Source organism: Pygocentrus nattereri, chromosome 10 (genome assembly GCF_015220715.1).
Source record: "Pygocentrus nattereri isolate fPygNat1 chromosome 10, fPygNat1.pri, whole genome shotgun sequence".
NCBI classification, from domain to species: domain Eukaryota; kingdom Metazoa; phylum Chordata; class Actinopteri; order Characiformes; family Serrasalmidae; genus Pygocentrus; species Pygocentrus nattereri.
Window position 1 is genome coordinate 6,300,687 of NC_051220.1, and position 24,801 is coordinate 6,325,487.

Consider the following 24,801-nt stretch of genomic DNA (forward strand, 5'->3'; position numbering starts at 1 on the left):
TGCTAAACAATCAGCACTTAGCAGTAATGCTAATCAATCAGCACTTAGTAGCAGTAATGCTAAACAATCAGCACTCAGTAGCAGTAATGCTAACCAATCAGCACTTAGTAGCAGTAATGCTAACCAATCAGTACTCAGCAGCAGTAATGTCAACCAATCAGCACTCAGTAGACTAGGTCAGTGTAAGAGGACAACTGTGTAAATTGTTCCTTTTCTCCCCTCAAACCATCACTTTAACTCTACATAGGTTTTCACGCCACAGAGTCCAAACTTCTGTGGGTTCACAGTGGTAAGATGATCCTGGAAAGAGAACTGGCTCAGACAGGCCACCCGCAAGTCCACTGTAGCTTTTCTAAGAGCTCTACAACGAGAGACAAGCTGCAGTTACTCAGTCTGAAAGAACTCTAAGTAGCCAAAGGTCCACGTCAAGTGCATCACATTACACAGAGGCCCTGCTCTGCTCAGCTGCCACAGAGAGTCGCTCGGAAGAGCACTGGGGCCCGTGGCGGCGGCCTCCGAGCAGAGGGCCGCGGGGGGGGACAGTACGCCCTCATTGGAGGGGACGGCGAGTGGGAAGCGTGTCAGATAATGTCAGTGTCCTCCTTCGCCCGTTTCCACGGAGACCCACAGCCAGCCAGCAGCCGCAGTGTGTTATACTGCCCTCGGCTACATGACAGCGCACGGTCAGCTCACACGCACATAGCCTTGACTCTGCTCAAAAGAAATATGAAGAAGTTTGTCAAACTGTCAAACCATGTCTCTACTTAAAAAAAAAGTCATTTGAAAATGGCAGCTATCATTTACATCGTTTGAACATTTTAATGCTAAGTGGGCCAAACAAAGTGGTCCAAAATACCTCAAATCTCATTAGATTGAGATTATTTCTCTAAATGCACCTACAATTTCATTCAATTTCAACCACAATTTCACACTTGTCTCACCTCCATCTGGTGGGTGAAGGACTTTATTCATTCATTAATTGATAATCTTTAACTGATATTGCAAACAGTCTACACTGTTACATCATCATCTCATTTTAAATGTTTGTAGTGGTCTGTCACAAGTATTTGCCTACTGATAAAACCAATGAGCGATTGGTTTTTATGAGGTCCCATTTGCTAATGTTTACAGACCTACATCTTGCACATAAAAAAAATTAAGGTCAGCTGCAGAAGTGGGCAATAACAACACTATATGGCCAAAAGCACATGAATACCCCTTTTAATTACATGTCTCCATGTGTTTCAGCTACACCCACTTCTAAAAGTTGTTTCAAATCAAGCTCATGCAATCTCCATAGACAAACACAGGCATCATATAATGAACACTCAACCTGTATTCAGATCTGAACCAAACAGCTGAAACCTGCAGTTGACTGCTGGTGGGATGCCTTTTATGAAACAAGGGAAATTCATCAGTGGAGCTGGCTTTCTTCTTCTTCTACCAACATGTCAGCGCTGGACCATCAGTATAATTTGCCTGTTTTGACGTCTGATTTATCGCTCTAATGTCGTTCCTGCAGCTCGAGCTGCAGCTGATAAAAATGACAGACGAGCCATAACATAATAGCAAAGATGTGTGTTTGATTTCTTGCCGAGGTCGACTTGATAAATTAATGTCAAAGAAGCAGATATCAAGTAAGATTTATTATTATTGTTGGTTGTAGCAAAGCTGAGGTTTATTTCAAATGAGGCGCTAAAACCCTCAAAACTAAAGAGACTCCAGACCACATAGGCACTCCTGTGGGAGCCACAAGTGTATTTTCAGTGAAATCACGATGGACTGCAGGTCCATATCACAGTCCACACTTAAATTTTTTTCTTTTTCCACTTTTTTGACATCTCTGCCAACATGTTTTTTAAAGTTTTTTGTGACTGAAGTGAAATGGACGCTTTAATATTTTTCAGGTGCTAATTCACAGGGTTTCAGTGTGAACAATTAAGACGAAAAAAATAGATTTTAGTTTTTCTGTGGGTCTCTATGCTTTACAATCATAAACAGATGGGCCTTGGGGTGAAAAAGGTTGAGAACCCCTGAAGTAAAGTATGTTGCCACTCTGGAGCAGTGGAAATGTGTTCTCTGGAGTGAGGAATAATGCCTCAATATCTGGCAGAGAGTTGAATCTGGGTTTGATAGATGCAAGGAGAACACTACCTACATAAATTCATAGAGTAAAGTTTGGTGGAGGAGGGATAATGGGCAGGGGCTGTTTTTCAAAGTTTGGACCCCTTAGTTCCAGTGAAATGTAATGTTAATGCTAAAGTCTACAAAGACATTTTACACAATTATGTGCTTCCAGCTTTATGACAGCAGTTAAGAGCAGGCCTTTTCCTGTTCTAGCATGACTGAGGCCCAAAGCGAGGTCTAAAAGACATGGTTTGATATTTTTTGTGCAGAGGAACTCCAGTGGTCTGCATAGAACCCTGACCTCAACCGCACTGAACGCCTTTGGGATAAACTGGAACATTAAAACTGAGCCAGGTCCTGTCATACACATCAGCTCCTGACCTCACATATGCTCCCACAGACACATTCCAATCTTGTGGAAAGCCTTCACAGAAGAGTGACAGTTGTCGCAGTTGCAAAGGTGGCCCAACTCTATATTAATGCCCATGGTTTTGAAAGAGGAGATCCAAGAAGCTCATGTTCAGGGATGGCGAAGTGTCCACATACTTTTGGCCACATAGTGTGCTATATCAAATGATGTCCATAATATAGGCCCTATGACATATTAACTAGATATCTGTAATTGTTTATAAACATGTAGGTTTGAGCATACGGCGAGCACATGTGCCCTTGCAGAACACTGATACAGGCTGGAAAGAGATGAATTCAAAGTAATAGTGTGTGTTTCATAAAACAAAGTCACTGTAAAGTAACATCTTAATTCAAGTGTAATTGGATCAGTGTTATGAGTCATGAGCACTTCACCTACAGCTACAGTGAGCTTTTAAATTGCTGTGGTATTGTCAGTGACAAGAGGTTGGACGCACCTGCTCATGTTTTCACTATGTTCCACAGTTTATAATGTAACATTTACAGGACAACTGAATTGTAATAGCGTTAATAATAAACTATCCTCCCTTTTTTCTATTTCAGATTCTTCAATAGGTCTTTGCCTTGATGCGGCTTTACACACACAGTGTTCTCTCAAGCAGCTTGAGAAGCCACCTCAGATATTTTTCATTAAAATGTTGGTCTCAAAAATAAATCCATGCATCCAAGCTCTGTCTCTAAATGCATTCTTTCGTAGATAATGTTGCGAGGCTGGATGAGCTTTACAGAATTCTGGCAAAATGAAACTTTCATTCAGTCTAATTACACTGTAGCACACTTTGTGTAAAGTTCCTGCATGAACATGAATCAAAAATTATTTTTCCGTACTGTGGTGTATCTGTGAGTGAAATACAGGTTTCCGAGCTGGCTGACTGCTTTCTCTCGATGATATTTGGGGTGGTGAGAGAGAGGTGAATTTGAGCTACGGTTTATCATTAGGTTCAATGGAATTTTTGTGTGTTGTCTAAGAGGACCCAAAAAATTCCAAATCAAAAATGAGCTGCAAGCTCACAAAACACCTTCATTAAAAATGATGATAGCAGTGCTGCATTTTACAAATGTGCTGCCAACACAGAAACACATGCAACTTTAACTGATAAGCTCGTCCCAACGGAGGTGTTTTTCCAGAGGACAATCAGTGGGAATTAGCTGTAGAGTGTAGTAGTGCAAGTTTAACTAGTAATACCAGAGAACTACCACTGCACAGCTGTGACATGTCGGATAGCAAACTAGCCAGGCCAGGTTAACCATGAACTTGGGTTGCGAGGGTCCGAGTCTCTGTGGTCTCATCTACTTCTATCAGTGATTTTCCATCATAGATTCCAACCTCTTTGAGTCTTCTAGAAACAATTCCACTGTGTTGTGACTCACTTTCGTTGTGTTGTGACTGGCTTCTGCTGTGTTGTGACTGGCTTTGCAGTGCGTCTGAAGTTGCCTGTGTGTTCCTTATTTGCAGCATGCTTGTAAAATGTAGCTGCACTATAGTCATGTCAATGAAAGTGTTTTCTGTATTTGCTGTGCAATTCAGGTGTAGTCATTTTCATAAAAGTGTTCGCAGCACATTTATGAGTTTGCAATGTGTTTGTAATTGTACCGTGTAAAAGGTCTTGTTGGCCTTCTATAAAGGCGGGCTCAATTCTTACATACACATCAACTTCTATTTCCCTTTGCTTTAGAAACCCACTTTTAGGTCTAAGATCCTTTAAAGGATGATTTGTGCATAATTTAATGGATGAGATACATTTAGAGTGGTTTGATGTGAGATGGTTCACTGTAGAACCTTACAGACTCGTTTCTTTACAGTGGTGGTGATAAGAACCAGGGGTCACAATGTCTACAACACAAATATAGACATTTTAATTACTATCCAAAATGATCAGTGACCCTTACATGTTTCCTCTGTGTTTTTATATGTAATGTTGATGATGGTAAAATAGTGGACACATCTTCTTTGGGCACTCTTTTGCCTTACGTATACCCCTCAAGACATTAAAAACTTGGGAAGCCTTGTTCCTAACACATCCAGTGTGAACAATACTGACTGGGTAAGGTTCTCTAGAAATAAGCATTTTACATTTTACCACTCTGAAATTTAATAAATTTAATAACTTCCCCTTTGAGGCTACGAATATCACATATTCAGGTGGGTCTAAAGTTTTGACTGGGAACTTCCTCATTACCTTTAGCACATGTGTTAAACTGGAGCCACTTTGAAGGCATATCCGCCACCACGTTTCACAGTTATAACAGTTCATTTTTCCACCAGGTTGTGAAAGGCTAAGGCAGTGAGGCATGCTTTTGCATAAAATGTCTTATTTCATTATTTTGCATTATAACTGCGTGTATGCACGCTCACTGGAGTGCTGCAAGCTGCCGGGTTTTTCTGTGCAGCCCCCAGATCCGCCCATCCTAACGAATCAGGCCATGTGGCGCTCGCTGCACTCCTGCTACCCCGCAAAGCTAACCACTCTGCCTCTTATTTCCCAGCATGCATCTGGCACCCATCACAAACCATCGAGGAGGCCCTGAAACAGCGAATGCTGGGATCGCAGCCAAGGAGCGAGAGAAAAGAAAGAGAACCAGCAAGAATCCTCATAGCTGAGATGTCTGTACTAAAAAAGAGCATAAAATCTGTTGACTTGAAACTCTCTTAAAATTGAAGTGAATGGGTTGCTATTTCAGCACCTGCACATTGACTTCCATTATAAGATATTTGTAATAAGGCTGGATATCCGTTTCACTTTTAAATGAATACTCCAGCATTTTTCAGTCTAATCTATGTCTGTTGCATATGCAGCATACAGTCAATCACCACAGACAATAATTTGAACAAAACAAGAACAAAAAAACGGCTTAAAACTCACTTGTAATAGGAGGCAATGGGCAGTTGATTCGGCAAAATTGACTTCTAATTAAGTTGGCTTGACAAAGTCGACTGTTTGGATTGTAGAACCAATATGGGAATAGTGCTTTTGGGACCACATGCACATAGTGTTTTGTCCAGTGCTTGTTCAAACATGAGGCTTTCCCATAGGAAATGAACAGTGGAATGATAAGAAAATCCAAATCTGCCTGGCACAAAGCATGTCACAAAGGGCATCTCTCAAACTGCCCCACATACAGTAGACACATACTATATTTACAGTCACCTGGGATACCATAGCAACGGCCTTACAATACTTTAGCAACCATCCGGCATACCATTGCAATGGCTAACAACACTTTAGCAACCACCTGGGATATCATAGCAATGGCCTTACAACACATTAGCAACCACCTGGGATATCATAGAAATGGCCTTACAACATTTTAGCAACCACTTGGGATACCGTAGCAGTGGCCTTACAACACATTAGCAACCACCCAGGATAGCACAGCAATGGCCTGATAAAACATTAGCAACCACCTGGGATACCATAGCAATGGCCTTATAACATTTTAGCAACCACCTGGGATTCCATTGTTCCTTTGTTAACCAACTTATAGTTTGCTCATGAACTTCCCCCTCTAGTGTAAGTCTGTTTACTAAACTACACAATGCATTACATCATGTTACACACATCACAAAACCTCTGAGAATCCATGCATTGTCAACCAATCGTGACTGCTAAAAAATAACAGCTGGCATTAGTGTAACTCTTACCTTGGTCATCAAGAAAGAAAATGCAAAGTGACTGCACAGCTTTAGCAGTTCCTAGGTGGTTGTTATGGTATCAGAGGGGGTTGCTAGGTGGTGGCTGTGTTTACCCACATGTTTAATAGGGCAATGCTAAAGGACTGGTATCAACATGGCATAAATTGGGTGCACATTCCTATGGGGAAAAAAATCGTCATTTGGTGAAGTCCATAAAACCTACATATAAGCACACTTGCAATCAGATCAAACATCTGTAGTTGGCATGGTGTTAATATCTCAAGAACTGCGGACAAAAATCTGACATAACTAATAAAAAGACATACAGTATATACTGTCAGATAAAGAAAACAGTGATTTTGTGCTTTTTTCAGCTCAATATGGACACCATATACATCAAAATCCACCCCAAAGCAGTTGTAGTTTTTCATTCCTCCCACCTTCAAGATACACAATCAGAAGGTTTTAGTTTTTAAACGACTCACTCTAAGGACTACTGTAGGAGTGAATTTGGCCTAAAGTGAATCAGAAATCTTTCTTTTAAGACAATCATGTTAATGGAACACCAATGATTTCTCCAGCCACTTCTTAACAGGATTTCCTATAAAGGAGATCACCGCGAAAGCTAAACCCACCCAGAGACACTAACCTTAGTGTGGGTAAATATAAGTTAAAGCCACTTGAAGAAAAAACTTTAAGATCCTGAGAAACACCAATGAGTTTTCCTTTTAAGCAACATACTGCACTGAAAGGGTCTGCCGACACGGTTGCCGACACGGTTGCCGACACGGTTGTTAGAAATAAGGAGCATGCTGCTCAACTATTAGGTTTTTATTAGATTTATGGATTTCATGCACGGTTCTGGCAGGGTGACTGTTAAGCACAGAGCCAGAGGGTCAGCATCCTGCTAATTACTTACAATCACCACGTGAACTCATTTAAGCACTAAAGCAGCCGAAATCTGCTAACAGCTCCCACCAGCTCCAACTCTGTCGCCAGGCGGCCTTACACCTCCGAGACTGGGGCCTTCAGCGAGGAAGGGAAAAAAGGAAAAACTGTTTTTTTTTCTATCGAATTTCCCAAGTTTCTCCAAATGTAGTTGCTTAGCTAAGATGTGTTTGGCATCTGAAGTTTGTATATATATTTTTGCACAGGAGCTATGAGGGTAATGCAGCTAGCACACAAATGGAAGCTTATACTGCACCAATTAGTGTTAACATTAGCAAATTGAATGCTAAAAGGAGCATCTCCACTGACTCCTCTAAATTTTGGAATAATTTAGTGGCTGAAATGTAAACAAGTGAGATGGCTAATTACAGAGAAACGTATTGACTCGGATATCTTTACAGTGGTGGTGATAGGAACCAGGAGTTGCAACGTTTACAACACAAATATAGCCACTTTATTTACCATCCAAAACCAATCTCAACTTCCAAATCTAGCTCAAAACTATTGTAAAGTATGTTTCAGGCATCAACACATCGCTGCTGTCGGACAAAACCTTGCATCTCCATTTTTGCCGTTTTTCAATTTTTGAAAATTTGAAATTTCATGATGAATGGACCAAAAGAAAGGGCCAAAAATGACTTGGAGAAACGTCTGGTTCCATTGACTTACATTAAAAGTAAAGAAAGTTTTTCCTGTCTCCGGTAAAGTTACCATTTTGGAGGTACAAGGTTTCCGACAGCAATGATATTCATAACCATATAACAACTTTCTGTGAGGGAACCTTTAGTGCTGTTATACTCTTCGGACGTCTGGTTCCTATCACCACCACTGTGGGTATTTCTGTTATTCTAGAAAAGGTTTCAGATCAAACGACTCTGAATGGCTTTGCTTACCTCATAATTATCGAATTATTCACCAATGTGCAAAAATCGTTGAAATTCCCCTATAAATCATAACACATTAGCCTCAAGTTGTGACAAGTTCGTAAGCGCTCTCTTATTGTTTCTTGTATGAAGTCAGCTTGTAAATCTGAAAACAACCTAAGCCTGCAATCAAGAGGAAGAACAATGTGTTATTCGTCAGCTGTCTGGAGCAGCTATTTCTGGGATGCTTGGTGTTTTTCTCTGTTTCTTTTTTCTCTTTCTCTGTCACATTTTGGAGGCACATATTCACACTCTCTACGCTCTTCAGACACTGTTTTCATAAACCTGTTCAACCTCTCCTGTGGGAGCTGCAATTCTGAGTCTTAAAAACAGACAGTCACAAGATCCACCAAGTCAAACCCTGCCTCAGTCCACATGTCCCAAACCCTGCCTCACTCCACACGCTCAATACCCTGCCTTAATGCACATGTCCTGAAACCCGCCTCAATGCACACGACCCAAACCCTGCCTCACACATGCTCCAAACCTTGCCTAATTCCACATGTCCATAACCCTTCCTGATTCAACATATCCCAACCCAGTCTGACTCATCACGTCCCAAACTCTGCCGCACTCCAAATGCCACAAACCTTGTCTCATTCCATACACCCAAACCACTGCCTCACTCAACATGTCCCAAACCCTTCCTCACTCCACATGTCCCAAACCTCCACCTCATTCTACATGTCCCAAACCCAGCTTCACTTACCACGTCCCAAACTCTACCTCACTCCATCAAAAGTAACCCCTGCTTCTCTCCACACATAGCAAACCTTGCCTCACTTAAAGCATCCAAAACTCTACCTCACTCCATCAAAGGTAATCCCTGCTTCTCTCCACACATAGCAAACCCTGCCTCACTTAAAGCATCCCAAACTCTACCTCACTCCATCAAAAGTAATCCCTGCTTCTCTCCACACATAGCAAACCCTGCCTCACTTAAAGCATCCCAAACTCTACCTCACTCCATCAAAGGTAATCCCTGCTTCTCTCCACACATAGCAAACCCTGCCTCACTTAAAGCATCCCAAACTCTACCTCACTTAACATGTCCCAAATCCTTGAAAGCAATTTTCCAAAGAATGAAAGCTGTAATAGAGGCAAAGATTGGGCGCACTAAATAATGTAATACTGTAATATCCGGATGGCCATTTTGACTGGAAATTAAAGAAATGAAGGGGGGGGGTCTTTGACTTTTGCACAATACTGTCTGTCTGCTTTATTTCTTTTGTGTTGCATTTTTATACAGGATTATTATCAGGCCTTATTATCAGGCCTTAGGCACTATAGGTGGAAAATACTTGCATGATATTAATGTGCAATGCTGCAGATAGATTATGATAGGAAATTAGCATATTGCCCGGTTAAACTCGCCCAATGAAACTAACACAGCGGTTCTGTTACTCTGAGCAAGAGGAACTGAAGCTTGGGCGACACAGGGTCCCTTAGAGTTTAAGGGGTCAAACAGCTGAGACCCAGGAGTCCTGCAGTGGGCCGAATGATACAGGCTATGAGGCACACACACACACACACACACACACACACACACCTGATAGAACAGTGACCCTCAACGCTCCTCAGAGCGCCTGGACAAAAACACAGCGGAGGTCAGGGCCATCTGTCACACAGTTTCTCTCGCTCTATGTGTTTGTGTCTTTCTTTCTTTCCTTCTTTCTTTCTTTCCCTCCTTTTTTCATTTATTTTTCTTTCTTTCCATCCTTCTTTCCTATCTTCTTTCCTTCCCTTTATCCGTCCTTCTTTCATTCTTTTCTTCTTTCTTTCTCTTTCCGTCCTTCTTTCATTCTTTCCTTCGTTCTTTATTTCCTTCTTTCCATCCTCCTTTCATTCTTTTCTTCTCTCCTTCCTTCTTTCTTTTCTTCTTCCCTTCATTCTGTCTTTCCCTCTTTCTTTCATTCTTCCCTTCCTTCCTTCTTTGTTTCTTTTTTCCTGTCCTTTTTTCTTTCCTATCTTCTTTCCTTCCCTTTATCCATCCTTTCATTCGTTCCTTCCTCCTTTCTTTCTCTTTCTGTCCTTATTTCCGTCTTTCCATCCTTCTTTCGTACCTTCTTTCTTTCCTTCTTCCCTTCAATCTGTCTTTCCCTCTTTCTTTCATTCTTTCCTTCTTTCTTCCTTCTTCCCTTCCTTCCTTCTGTTTCTTTCTTTCTTTCCTTATATCTTTCCTTCTTTCTTTCTTTCCTTCTGTCCTTCTTTCTTTCCGTCATTCCTTCTTTCATTCCTTTTTTACTTCTGTCCTTCTTTCTGCCCTTCCTTCTTTCTCTCCTTCTTTCTTTCTTTCCTTCTGTCTCATTTCCCTTGTTGCTCTTGTTCTCTCTCTCCAAATTTCTCTATGACTCTCTCCTTCCCTCTTTCTCCTTCCTCTCTTTCTCCTTTTTTTATTCTCTCTTTTGCTTCTGTTCCTCTCTCTCTCTATTTTTAAATCTGCGTGTCTCTCTCTCTCTCTCTCTCTCTCTCTCTCTCCCTCTCCCTCTCGCTCTGCATGCAGTGTCTCAGTGCAGTAGCCCTCCTCGGTAAGGCTGGGTGAGTGAGCGGTGGATCATATGTTGTGAATCAGTCTGACATGCGTAACTGTCACTTCACTGTGTTGTTCTTGTTTCCTCTTCACAGCACATTCCTCTGTATTTACTCTAATCCCATCCATGAATACAGACTGGAGTTTAGATTCACTACCTAATGCTGCATTTCCAGTTTAGAACGTGACACACATGAGCTGGACATGACTGATGGAGCAATGCTGCCATGTAGGTCTTTGACACAGCACTTTTCAAAATGTTAGGGCAGTGCCTCATCACTTTTCTAACTATAAGGACAGTGCCTCATAACTTTTCTAACTATTAGGACAGTGCCTCATAACTTTTCTAACTATTAGGACAGTGCCTCATCACTTTTCAAACTATTAGGGCAGTGCCTCACTACTTTTCAAACTATTAGGACAGTGCCTCATCACTTTTCAAACTATTAAGACAGTGCCTCATCACTTTTCAAACTATAACAACAGTGCCTTATTACTTTTCAAACTATTAGGGCAGTGCCTCATTACTTTTCAAACTATTAAGACAGTGCATCATCACTTTTCTAACTATTAGGACAGTGCCTCATCACTTTTCTAACTATTAGGACAGTGCCTCATCACTTTTCAAACTATTAGGGCAGCGCCTCATCACTTTTCTCTAATTGTTAGGGCAGTGTCTCATCACTTTTCAAACTATTAGGACAGTGCATCATCACTTTTCTCTAATTGTTAGGGCAGTGTCTCATCACTTTTCAAACTATTAGGACAGTGCTTCATTACTTTTCAAACTATTAGCACAGTGCCTTACAACTTTTCAAACTATTAAGATAGTTCCTCATAACTTTTCTATTATGGCAGTGCCTCATTACTTTTGAAACTGTTAGGGCAGTGCCTCATTACTTTTCAAACTATTAGGACAGTGCCTCATAAGTTTTCAAATTATTAGGGCATTGCCTCATAACTTTTGAAACTGTTAGGGCAGTGCCTCATTACTTTTCAAACTATTAGGACAGTGCCTCATAAGTTTTCAAACTGTTAGGGCAGTGCCTTGTCACTTTTCAAACTGTTAGGGCAGCGCCTCATCACTTTTCAAACTATTAGGATAGTGCCTCGTCACTTTTCAAACTATTAGGATAGTGCCTCGTCACTTTTCAAACTATTAAGTCAGTGCCTCATCACTTTTCTAACTATTGGAACCGTGCCTCATCATTTTTCAAACTATTAGGATAGTGCCTCATCACTTTTGAAACTATTAGGACAGTTCCTCATAACTTTTCTAACCATTAGGTCAGTGCCTCATGACTTTTCTAACTATTGGGACAGTGCCTCATCACTTTTCAAACTATTAGGACAGTGCCTCATAACTTTTCTAACTATTAGGACAGTGCCCTGTCACTATTCAAGCTGCTGGGGCATGGCTCCAACACTTTTCAAACTACTCGCACCTTACAACAAATCACAACATATATTCCATCACCAGATTCTACAGTGCTCCCTTAAACACTTGGACCATTGGCATATCAATGAAAACAGTCAGATTCAGCAGAAGAGCCATATAAAAAAAAAACAGAAAAATGCCAAAAATGAAGATAGGAGATTTTCTCCCGACAATAGCTTTACATATACAAAATAAACACCATTTCAAATGAATAACGTACTGTAAATGTACATATTATGACAAACTGCAGTGTGTGCTTTAGTGTCTCATAAGGCTGCAAGGAGTTTTATCAGCGCTCTGGAAAGCTAGTCCAACCAAGCTATGGATGAACATATTTGTGGGCGGAGCATCGATAGATCAATTATTAGCAAATCATAAAATATAGTCATGCCTGACGTACGTTACATAATACAGACTCTACAGTACATTTATTCTGCGGAGGGACGCGAGGTGGTAATTACACAGTGAGCGTGTGTGTGATGTGGCAGAATGTGTGAGAGATTTCTTTGGCTTCATTAGACGCTCTATAGGACAAAGATCACGCTGAGAAAAACAAGCTCCAGCATCGCAGCCTGTCTCTACATAACCACCCCCCCCCTCCCCCCCCAACACACACATACTCTCTCTCACTCTCTCCATGTGCGAAAGGAAGTGTGATGCTAACTATTCTCCCACTTTCACCTTCTCTCTCTCTCTCTCCCCCATTCTCAATATCTCTCTCTGTCTTTCTCCCTTTCTCTCTCTCTTTCTCAATATCTCTCCCTCTATGTCTCTCTCTCTCTCTCTCTCTCTCCCCATTCTCAATATATCTCTGTCTCTTTCTCCCTTTCTCTCTCTCTTTCTCAACATCTCTTCATCTATGTCTCTTTCTCTCTCTCTCTCTCTCCCTTTCTCAATATCTCTGTCTCTTTCTCCCTTTCTCTCTCTCTCTTTCTCAACATCTCTCCCTCTATGTCTCTTTCTCTCTCTCTCTCTCCCTTTCTCAATCTCTGTCTCTTTCTCCCTTTCTCTCTCTCTTTCTCCCTTTCTCTCTCTTTCTCAACATCTCTTCATCTATGTCTCTTTCTCTCTCTCTCTCTCTCTCTCTCTCTCCCTTTCTCAATATCTCTCTCTCTCTTTCTCCCTTTCTCAATATCTGTCACTTTCTCTCTCTTTCTCAATATCTCTCCCTCTATGTCTCTTTCTTTCTCTCTCTCTCTCTCTCTCTCTCTCTTTCTCAATATCTCTCCCTCTATGGCTCTTTCTTTCTTTCTTTCTCTCTCTCTTTCTCAATACCTCTCCCTCTATGTTTCTTTCTTTCTCTCTTTCTCAATATCTCTCTCTTTCTCAATATCTCTCCCTCTATGTTTCTTTCTTTCTTTCTTTCTTTCTCTCTCTCTTTCTCAATATTTCTCCCACTATGGCTCTTTCTCCCTTTCTTTCTCTCTCTCTTTCTCAATATCTCTCCCTCTGTCTCTTTTTATGATGCTTGAAGAGAAGTGACTCCAACTATACTTCCACCCACTCTCTCTCTCTCTCTCTCTCTCTCTCTCTCTCTCTCTCTCTCTCTCTCTCTCGCCTGCACCCTCTCCATCGTTGTCTCTCATCCTTGTTAAGACATACAGTGCATGCTGACATGCTCACACACACACACAGATACACACATAGTCCTCCACCCACACACATACACACACACTAAGAAGCTCCATCGTTGCTCGGTGCGTATGCAGAGCTGTGCAAGAATCATCGCAGCCTCCGCTGCCTAGCTACATCTCCATAGCAACAAGCACAGCACATCCCCGTGCAGCACTGTCAAACTGAGGGGGAATTTAAACATCAGCAGAGAGGAGAGGAAGATTAAACAAAAAAAAAAAACAAAACAGAGAGAGAGAGAGACAGAGAGAGAGAGAAAGAGAGAGAGAGAGAGAGAGAGAGAGAGAGACAGAGAGAGAGGTGGAATTTCATGCACACGAGAGGACCAGAATTCATTACCTGGCAACCTTGATCTCTCCGAAAAGCAAGACAGTTGCTTTTCAGAGAAAGACTTTGCTCACCTCATCTCTCTATCTCCCTTCATCCCTGCCTTGCTTGAGCTCCTCCTGTAACTATGGCTGACTAGCCTAAAAAAGCCTAGAAACTTTCAAATTCAGAACCATTAGCCAACCGTGTTTGCAAACAGAGGAACTAGACCTCTGCATTTAACCCATCTGTGCAGTGAAACAGCCACATACATGCACACTAGGGGGCAGTGAGCACACTTGCCCGGAGTAGCAGGCAGCCCTATCCACGGCGCCGGGGGAGAAGTTGGGGAATAGGTGCTTTGCTCAATTGCACTTCAGTCACGTCTTGTCGGCCAAGGGGATCAAACCAGCAACCTTTTGGTCACAAGGCTGGTTCCCTAACCTCCAGCCCACGAGTTGCCCATCAACTTGCTCATTCTATAAGACCCTGACCGGCCATCCGAGGCAAGCGTCAACCAGGATCATACCACCACAGCCACTTCTCTAAAAGTAACATCTTTTCTTCAAGGCTAACAAGTCATTGGGCTAATGTACACCAATCAGCAGTGTGTAAAACGCATGCTAAAAAAATGGACTATCTGGACAAAATTCAGGCTTTAAGATGGTCCATTGACCCACCAGTGATGGAATTTGTCCAATCAAAACCTTACTTTAGAGAAAAAGTGTAAGGTGAGTTGTCATTTTGATGGATATATGTGATGGATCACTTCGGAGATAATAATGTGGATGACCGCTTCACCAATTTAAGGATTAGAAGCATATAAACACGGCTTGTTTGAAGTGCAAATGCAGCCAAGTTCATGTGTTTGTTATTGAGGGGTCTGGTGGACCCACCGCATTACTGTTTTTTAAAACAATACAGTCATTATCACCAGATATTTAAAATATCACAAGTGTCCAGCGTAGGGTTCTCCTTTAGCAGCTGTAGCCAGTCAGCAGCCTGTCCATGTTGTCCACTCTCATACACACACACACACACACACACACACACACACACACACACACACACACACACACACACAGACTCACACACTAACAGCAGGCCATGTACGAGGATGTTCATCCAACACCACACGTGTTATGTAAACGTGTAGGGACTGTACAGTGTGAAGACTTTGAAAATGTGTTATTTTAAATGTTCTGCACAGAAAATGAGCAACGGCCAAGTTCAGCCCACCCATAAATATGTCATGCCCCTCCAAAATGGCAGGAGCACTGATACTGGCTGCTACTGTTAGTTAGCTATGCTAGATATATCTGTGTATATATCTGTTTAAAGATAACAGTAAGAGTGTGCACATACACTTAATCTGATAACTGCTTTATATAATGTAGACATAATGTAAAAGTCATTTAATCATGTTAGTGGATATTAGGAATATATATCATCTAGAAGGTGAGGAATATTTAAATTCTTCATTTGTCAGGCGTGCAGTTGGTTTCAGCGTTGATCCAAAAGTGTTTTGTTGCCATCTTGCGGGCGAAAAAGGAATCTGAGAAATCTGAAAGAAATTAGAGTAAGGGTATACATGCACTGAGAAACTTGATTACTGAGCTAAAATCCAGCTCCCTTAACGCGATGTAAGAAATCAGGATTTGCTGTTTACTTGCGCCCATCCCCTGGGCCCTGATGACAGCAGCGAGAGTAGGCAGGACAGAGGGAAGAGGTTGATTCCTTCACAAGGAAGTGGGGAATGGCACATGAGTCCTGAGCCCTGCCTTCCAGCCAGCCCAGGGGACGGAGGCATGCCACGCATGACCACTTGAATAATCAGAAAACTGCCGAAATCTGATAATGATTATATTATTGATGTGCTTGTTGATGCTCATTATCATACAGTGTCAGAAACCATGTGAGCAAGTCTATTTACTTAATAACCTAGTTTGAGGCAAATGTATGATGATGAAGGTTCACACAAGGCTAAATGCCACACATAGGCTGCCATTCCTTGTTAGCTACATTAGCCTTGTAGCTCCCATTCAAGACTAAATACATAATCTTCAGACACTAAGCATGTCTGGTCTGATTATATGTGGGGTAAGCAGAACACTAGTCAAATTAGCTTTTTATTTACTAAGAAAATCCACACTGATCTGACGCCGAGCAACAGTCAAACAGCAGTTTGTCAGATTCAGACTCTGCTCAATACCGTCAGCAACTTGACTGACGGCTGGAGGAAGCTCCAATCGAGCCACCTGTGACCCAAGATGACCATGATGAATGGCACCATAAGAAGAGGGCCTTTCGGAGGCATTCAATCATCTTAGCCATGGCCGGTGGAAGACGGAGACTCTGCCGGGATGAAATGGAATAAATGCTGACTCACCGGTGCGGGACAGGTCAGCACATGGTCATGCTTCTGGCTGGCCACAACTTGCATGAAGCGTGAGGCATTTGACATGTATGTTTACAGTCCACGGGTTGAACTGGTACAGATGCTCAAGGCAGTAATACATTTCCGCACAACCTTTTGAGGCATATCATTCATTCTATACTTAAACCATCAAAGCTCATGCAAATGAACATAAGATTACTGCATCAGGAGGGCATGAGTGTCCACATTCTCCTAAAAGTTGCCAGGTTTCACGCAAAAGTACCCATAGTCCTTATAGCAGGTTTACGTATACTCTCCTTAGTAGTCAATCAACTAGGCATGTTTGGTGTTTGAAGCTTGCTTCTTTAGTTTTGCCTCCAAATGACCTCCTTCTTACGATGGTCTCATTTATCACAGAAATCATGGACACCCAATGAAACAAAAGTCCCCTTTCCCCATAAGTGGTCAGCTAACACATGTTTGTTGCTTTATTCATTTAGCACTGGCGCTACAAGGCTAATGTAACTAAGTCATGCCTTATACCCCATACGTCAAGGCCTGTGGGCCCAATCAGACCCGCAACACAATCTTATCTGGCCTGCAAAATTATTTAGATTTTCTATTAACACTGGATGATTTACCCGTTTCATAATGCACTGGACTACAACCCCCAGCATGCACTGCAACATAAAGTGCGCTAGTTCATGTACAGAGATAGGTTCAAAAGGCTCCTGTGGACTTTTTTTTAACATTACAAGTTTTCATGTAACATTTCAAGGTCTGCTACAAGTGCCTATATTTTACTGTTGACGTTTTGCTGCTCAGTTCAAGTTCCTGCAGAATGTCTTTTGAAGGTGAAACAAAAACAAAGATGTTCTCTGGCCCTCTGGGTTTGCTGAGGTTTTTTAATATGGCCCTTTCAGTGGTTGAGTTTGACACCCCTTGCGGTGCTTTCAGGACTACAACCGTTCAAAATAACATAAACATAAACATTCTAAACTTGACAATAATTTGAGTTTAATACAGACCCATGTGTGCTTGTTATAGACACGGGCACGCCGCTCAAACAGGTTAAGGAGCAAAGACAGAAAGTTTATGCAGATATAGTCCAGCTCTGAATCCCAAAGCAGCCTAATATTGTTTTTTAAGCTTAAAAATAGACATCAGTCATAATAATGAAGTTTTTATCAAGCATTATATCTGTCAGTCTGTGTGCATTTGAGAGTTCATTGCACATAACTGCGTAAAGCTTATCCAGAAGGAGAGAGCAGATTGATGACGTATGGAAATCAATTAAAACAATTACAATGGCAAATCATATAAGTCATGTCATGTAGAATTTGCTTAAAATTTCACCCCCGACTTAAAATTAATTTTGATTCACAAAACTCAATACTCAATGCCAAACTGTTCATATGTGCAATAACAACAATTGTGTGTGCAATAACTCAGAGGGACACTAACTTAATTTAAACAATTTAAATAGAACTGCTTATACCAGATGTTTCATATTTATTATCACAATCACCGCCACTTTACTGTATTCATAAGTACTTAAATCTTGTGTACATACTGCAAATTTCTCAATATTGTTTTAAATTATTAAAGTGTTTATTCTTTTATATAAATGGCTGCAACTGTAACAACTGCAATTTCCCCCTGGGATCAATAAAGGAATCTGAATCTGAAAACACGTTCCCTGGTGAGTTGATCTGTTCAAATCGTACCTGAGTCACTTTCATACGTATCCGATTTGTGGCCATGTGGCCTTAATGTGACGCTCAGATCAGAATTCATGTGCTTTTCTTCCACAGCGCGTGCGCCGTCATTCAGCGTTACTCTGGCAGCAGCGCCAAACAGACGTTAAAGCCTGTAAAGGGTGGAAAAGCAGCTCATCTCACCTTCTTCTCCTTCGCCTGGCTCTAATAACGAAGCTGAGAGCTGATCAGAGTTAATGATCTTCTCAGCGAAGCTCGTCCAGCTTGTTAGTTTGTGCTGATGATGCAGTGATTCAGTCACGTGACGTTACTGAGTAGGATGAGCTCATGAGGCTCATTTCAGGACGCCGGTTCATCACATTAATGACAGATTTGATTCACTTACGTAAACCAGTGTGAACCATCAAGTCAGAGAGATCGGATTTGAGCAATGAGGCTTGTATTGTGAACGTAGCTTACGTAGTAAAACATATAAGCCATTTTTTAAGGATTGTTGCAGGGCTGCGTGAGGCTCCTTGGTCACAGGACTCTGCAGTTCCTCATTCAAACCCTAGACAGAAATTCAGACCCTTTGACTTTTGACTATGCGACTGAAGACCTATTCAAACACAGTCCAATTTTCACGGATGAAAAAGTACACGTCAAGTATGTTAATGCCGTCTAACACCTGCGATGGTCTGTGATACTGCCTACATTTTTAATCAGTCTGCTCTACTATGGACGCGTTAAAATCAGGTTCTGATGTCTTGGCTGCTGCCCAAACAAACACGCATCAGGATGGCAACAGAACTCTGTAGCAGAGCATAAAGGCTTATACGCTGAGCAAACGCTGACTAAAAATATGCGAAGGTTAAAGACAATATATGGCGCATGAGAACCGAAAGGCTTTGAATGAGGGTAAGTACGTTATAGCAACGTAAGTACGTTTGCTCCTTTTTAATGACAGACGCAAAAGGCAGAAGCAGAGCCTCAAATTCTCCCCAATGACCTACAGAAATACTTGTAGAAGCTTGCGCTTGTAAGAGGCAGTGAACCTCCCCTTGTTGGCTTTTTCTTGCAGAATGGGATGTACCCAGTGCACCGTTTAGTTGCAGTGCTTGAAATAAAAAAAGTTTTCAAAGTGTTTAGACAGAGAAAGCGCTTCAGATTTGGTGTGAAGTTTGCATCCGTTTTTTTTTTCTCCAGAAAAAATGCACTTGGTGTGAATAGACCTTATCAGTCCTGCCCCGCTCTCGATCAATATCGGGTATAGGCCAATCGTGCTGAAAGGTGATCACTGATTGGTTCAACAATGATGCGTCAACACGGATGGGTCCATCTTTAGTATGCAGCATGTTGAATCCTTAACTAAAGGACCAAACATATCTTGGCTGATCGACTACATTTGGAGTAAGGGGGTATGGAGGTAAGGAGGTAAGGGGGTAATGGAAAGCTGTGTAAATGAGATTTTTAGCCAAAATATTCCTTCAACTAGACCAGAAAGAAACCAAAGCTTTATGCTTGATGTTTGTGATAGCTTACTAGCACTTCGTCATTTAGCATCATTAGAATTTGAACCCTTTGAGCCTTTTGTATGCCCTCCCAAACACTCCTGATTAACTAATGATTCCCTTGAAGTCGGCCTGGGTCAGTCTGATTCACTTATGGATTCTTTTGATTAGCCTTTCTCATTATGCAGCGGAGAAGAGCCGACACGCAGTTAAGCACAGCTCATCGTAAAGGGTAATGTGAACATGTGGGGAGGGGGATGTGGGTGTGAATGACAGACAGCAAGAGGTTATCTGAAGAGAACACTTCACATGTACGAACACAAGGGCAAATGCACAACACTGTAGCTGTCCACTCTGGGGCTGTCACACAAGCACTCAGTACAGTAGTGCTGGGGAAGTGGTTTGTAATGAGGCTGCGAACTGAACACCCATGATGCAGGGCATAAAAACAACAGTGCCACATAACATGCGTCACACACATACTCCCTGCCCAGATACAGAGAGTAGAAAGAAATCAGTCAGTCTTAAAAGATTGATCGGGGTAGACAGATATTAAATCTGCACTGGCCGCAAAGTCAGAGGTCAAAATTTCGGACTTAGACAAGATACATTTCTAACTTAGTTGGAGTAAAACTCCTTTGCAGTGAGTGATGCTATACCTTAATAATGCTTATTTCATTTAAATGAATGGTCAAACAGAGGGCGGCACGGTGGCGGGGTGGGTAGCGCTGTCGCCTCACAGCGAGGAGGGCCAGGGTCCTCTCTGTGTGGAGTTTGCATGTTCTCCCCGAGTCTGAGTGGGTTTCCTCCGGGTTCTCCGGTTTCCTGCCACAGTCCAAAGACATGCAGTCAGGCCAATTGGATATGTTGAATTGCCCCTGGGTGTGAGTGACTGTCTGTGTCTGTCTGTCTACCCTGAGATGGACTGGCGAACTGTCCAGGGTGTATCCTGCCTTCTGTCCGATGACTGCTGGGATAGGCTCCAGCAGCCCCCCATCCAGAACCCCCCCCCCCATGTTAATTATTCACCCATGGATGGATGGAATGGTCAAACATTGTAATGTGGAGCGATGAGGAGATGGACGCATATGCAGAGAGATTTATTATGGGCAAATCCAAAATCAGGGTCAAGACAGTCCAGGTTCAAATAGCCAACACGGAGAGATTGGGGTTCAGACATGGCGAACAGAACACAGGACCCAAACAACTCCAGCAGACAGACTAGCATATCAAACACGATCAAACAGTACATCCAATACACTTATCCAACAAAGACCAGCAAACTCACAGGGGAAAACACAGGGCTTAACGAAAAAACAGGGTTAACGATTGTTCACAAGACACAGGTGGAACAAATCAGGGGAGGAGTCAGACTGGGGGGTCAGACAGGGAGGAAACCAAACAAAGAAGCACATGGACATGTAAACAGACGCACATACAAGACCAAACCGCAAAGCACATGGAGGAGTGGGAGGAGCCAATCGTGACAAACATTCAGTTTTGTCGCTACCAAAACAATCATAACACTAAACACATAAAATGACGATTATTTTTCATTAAAACTTTAAAAAGTTTACTTAACTGCAGAAAATGTGTTTCAATTTAGCTAATTTTCAGCAAAACAGTACATGACTAGCAAATATCGCTTTAAGCAGCTGTAGACATATATAATTATTTTTTTCATTAATACTTTTAAAAGTTTACTTAATTGCAGAAAATGTGTTTTGGGAATGACAATTCTTGCACAGTGGCTAATAGCGTGGCTAATAAAGCTCAGCCTAGGCTCTACATTTTAGAGAACAAATTGTAAAATGTTATGGTCAGGGGCAACAGGCAATGTCAAGCACTGAGCTCAGGCATACATGCTAATGTTGTTAATAATTATAATTGGTATTCACCAATTTGCATGATGTCATTTGAATATGGCTAATCGGTGCCGGTTCATTTTCATTCGTTGTTAGTAATGTCAGGATTATTGACTGAAGCACTCCTTTAAGCACTCACACACACTCAAAACACTCACGCCCACAATACACATTATTCCAATAAAACACGTAAACAGCGCAACCAAAACACAGAACGCCACAAGACACAACCCGTGGCACTTTCAGAACCACATTATAATTTAGTGAGTTAACTGACTGACGTGAGTTAACGACACCCAACTATCCAGGATTGACAGTTTAACAATCCATTAAAACTAGCTTCGTAGGGGGGGCATCTGTGGTGGTCACTCAACTGCAGGCTGCACTGTATTTGGTAGCTGCTGCTACCAAAATGTCCAACTCTCTTTAAAAACGGGCTCTTCAAGGGCTCTTCCATCTGTATGCTTACATGGTTCTTTGCACGGTGAAATGGTTCTTTAGATTGATGGAGAATGTGTGGTATATGGTTCTATATAGACTCTTTTTGAAAAAAGAGCTCTGTAGCAATTTATTTGATTCATGTTATTTCAATGACATCCATCCATCCATTTTCTAAGCCGCTTCTCCGTCAGGGTCGTGGGGGGGTGCTGGAGCCTATCCCAGCAGTCTTCAGGCGGAAGGCAGGATACACCCTGGACAGGTCGCCAGTCCATCGCAGGGCAGACAGACAGACACAGACAGTCACTCACACCTAGGGGCAATGTAGCATGTCCAATTGGCCTGACTGCATGTCTTTGGACTGTGGGAGGAAACCGGAGAACCCGGAGGAAACCCACGCAGACACGGGGAGAACATGCAAACTCCACACAGAGAGGACCCTGGTCGCCCGGCCGGGTAATCGAACCCAGGTCCTCCTCGCTGTGAGGCGACAGCGCTACCCACCACGCCACCGTACCGCCCTTTCAATGACATGTTATTTACAATTAAATTAAATAGTGAATAATGCTGTTTATTTGGTGACGTTGGCTAATAAAACTGCTGCTCCTACGCTCCTTTATGTGCTCACTTATGCAGTGGTTTCAGTTTGATTGGTAAAATGAATTTCCCAAAAAAAGGGAAAGGAAGCACAACATTAACACCGCTGGTCGGAAGCAGCACAAATTGGCCAAACTACGAAGTCTATGTCAGCGCTATTTTTATCATGGCGGAAGAAAAGAAGTGAGCAATCAATGTAAAGCACATGCATAGCAGTGTACAAGTATAATAAATGGTAAATATACAGTAAATTTACACATTTATAATCAACCTAAAAAGGCCAAAATTAATAGAGGCCAGCTAGCTAATAAACTACAACAACCACTTACATCCTCCAATGTACATCACATGAATGCGCACATTGAATGTAACGGAGGCTAATGCAGCTAACAAGTAATGAAAGCTTACACCCCACCGATGAGCATAAAATCAAATAGACTTGCTTACATGGTTTCTGACACTGTATGGCATATCTTGGCTGAAAATGTCTCAGCTGATCGACTACGTTTTTTGGCGTACAATTGTATTGAACACAGTTGAAGTCTTTGAAAGGGAAGAAACTGGTTTTGTATTTATCATATATTCGTATAATAACAGCTCTTTTTGAGTGTGTTTTATATCAGTAATATCAGTTAGTGGACACTGAGTTAGTAGAGTGGCCAGGCATTGCCTGGAAGGTGTTACTGACAGAACATGAAAGTGGCAGGGTGGGTGTGCGGTGGGGGAATGTTTTGGATTCTCCCGGAAAACAGTTTCGTCACTTCTCTGACCAGTCACATGCTTTCAGAGGGACAGTTTAATGGCTGTGTATGTGTGGGAGAGAGGAGGGGGGATGCACTGCAGAGAGAGAGCAAGTGTTTAGACCTGCAGTGCTCTCTCTCTCTCTCTCCCCCTCTCTCATTCTCTCTCTTTCACTCTAATGCATGAAGGTGCAATGCCAGAAGGGGCTGTAAATACACAGAAGGCAATGACCAGCTATAAGTGAGACACACACATACACAACCCACTCCACTCCATCACTCTGGCTATTAGAAAGTGACCTTAGCATGCTGCAGTGCAAGATTAAGTAAAGAGTAAGTACTGACCATTGCAATACAGAGACATATAGCTGGTCAACAGATGTTAAAAAGAGTACAGTAGAAATCAAAGCCTTGCTTGCACAATGCATGAATCGATTCGCCCACCCACACACAGATTCGCGCTGAAAGCGCTGCATTGGGAATCGCACCCACTTTTGTGGACGGCACTCTCTTCGCTGTATGTCCAGCGCACTCGCTCTGCTGCTGCTGTTAAATGACCAACTGCCTCATGTGGATCCATACAGGGAACCCCCGTTTGAACGTGCAGCACATGTCCCCCTAGAGTTGTTGCTCTTGGGAAAAGCCTTATCCTTTGAATTTGTTCCATCATGATCCCTGCGATTTTGAACGACTCGAACGGACAAAAGTGACCACTGTGTTTCAAAGTGCGTTAGACTTTGCAAGATACTGATCCCTGACTGCAAGCTGCAGGATCTAAAGAATGTGAGCACCACAACAACAGAAGAAGGCTTGGGAGTCTCGTGTTAAACACCTCACATGCTCTCTGTGCAGTACAGTCAAAAATCCAACACTTACAAGTCTGGTACCTGTTTAGCACGAAGACGGTCACTTCAAACCAACTCTGAGAGAGCCAGAGGGACCGAGAGGTACCTCAGCTTGTGGTCTGAGTGAGGGTCTATGCCCTCACATCAATTCTAATGAGCTTTCCCCAGTACAGAAAAGATACCAAGCTCCAGCAGGCTCTCACCTGTCAGCGGGGTTCATCAGGGGTGACATGTGGGTCCGTTCGTGTTTCGCCAATTCGATGACAGCCAGCCACGCAGTCATGGGTGTGGATGGGTTTTTCCTCTCTCTACTATCGCTTCTTAATTCCCTTCACTTCCTACTCTTTTACCTTCCCTCTTTTATCCGGACCGCCCCCACCTCCCCTTTCCCGAGAGTGAGCAAAAAAGGAACGGAAAGCAGAAAAAAAAAGAAAAACGAGGGAGGATGAGGCGCCCTCCACGGAGGAGTAGCTATCGGCTCGGCGTCTGAGGCTCCACTGCAGCAGAGCAGAGCGCAGAAGGCACACGCGCGCACACACACACATACGCGCACGCACATACACACTGACTGATCTACTGATGCACGGACGGGCGGAAAACCTGGAGCTGGAGTCGGAGACTGCGAGACAGAACATCGCTCCCCTCTCTCTTCCTTTCTTCCTTTCGCAGCTCAGGTCGACCCGTGATTCCCTATTATGACTGTTTACTAGTTCAGAACTCCTTTGAAATGCCTCTGTTTGCATTTTGTGGAATTATTTCTCACT

At 42.5% G+C, this 24,801-nt stretch overlaps 1 protein-coding gene across 4 annotated transcripts in view; it reads right to left on the minus strand.

Moving 5' to 3' along the window:
- dlgap2a (discs, large (Drosophila) homolog-associated protein 2a) overlaps nt 1-24,801 on the minus strand; it is a 431,171-nt gene that overhangs the window by 262,402 nt on the left and 143,968 nt on the right. For 2 of the 4 annotated variants that reach the window (XM_037541838.1, XM_037541837.1), the window contains exon 1: nt 24,241-24,523. The exons of the other annotated variants lie outside the window; for them this stretch is intronic. The gene's annotated coding sequence lies outside the window, so the exon portion shown is untranslated. Of the gene's footprint in view, nt 1-24,240; nt 24,524-24,801 lie in introns of those variants that run through there. 4 annotated transcript variants of the gene reach the window in all.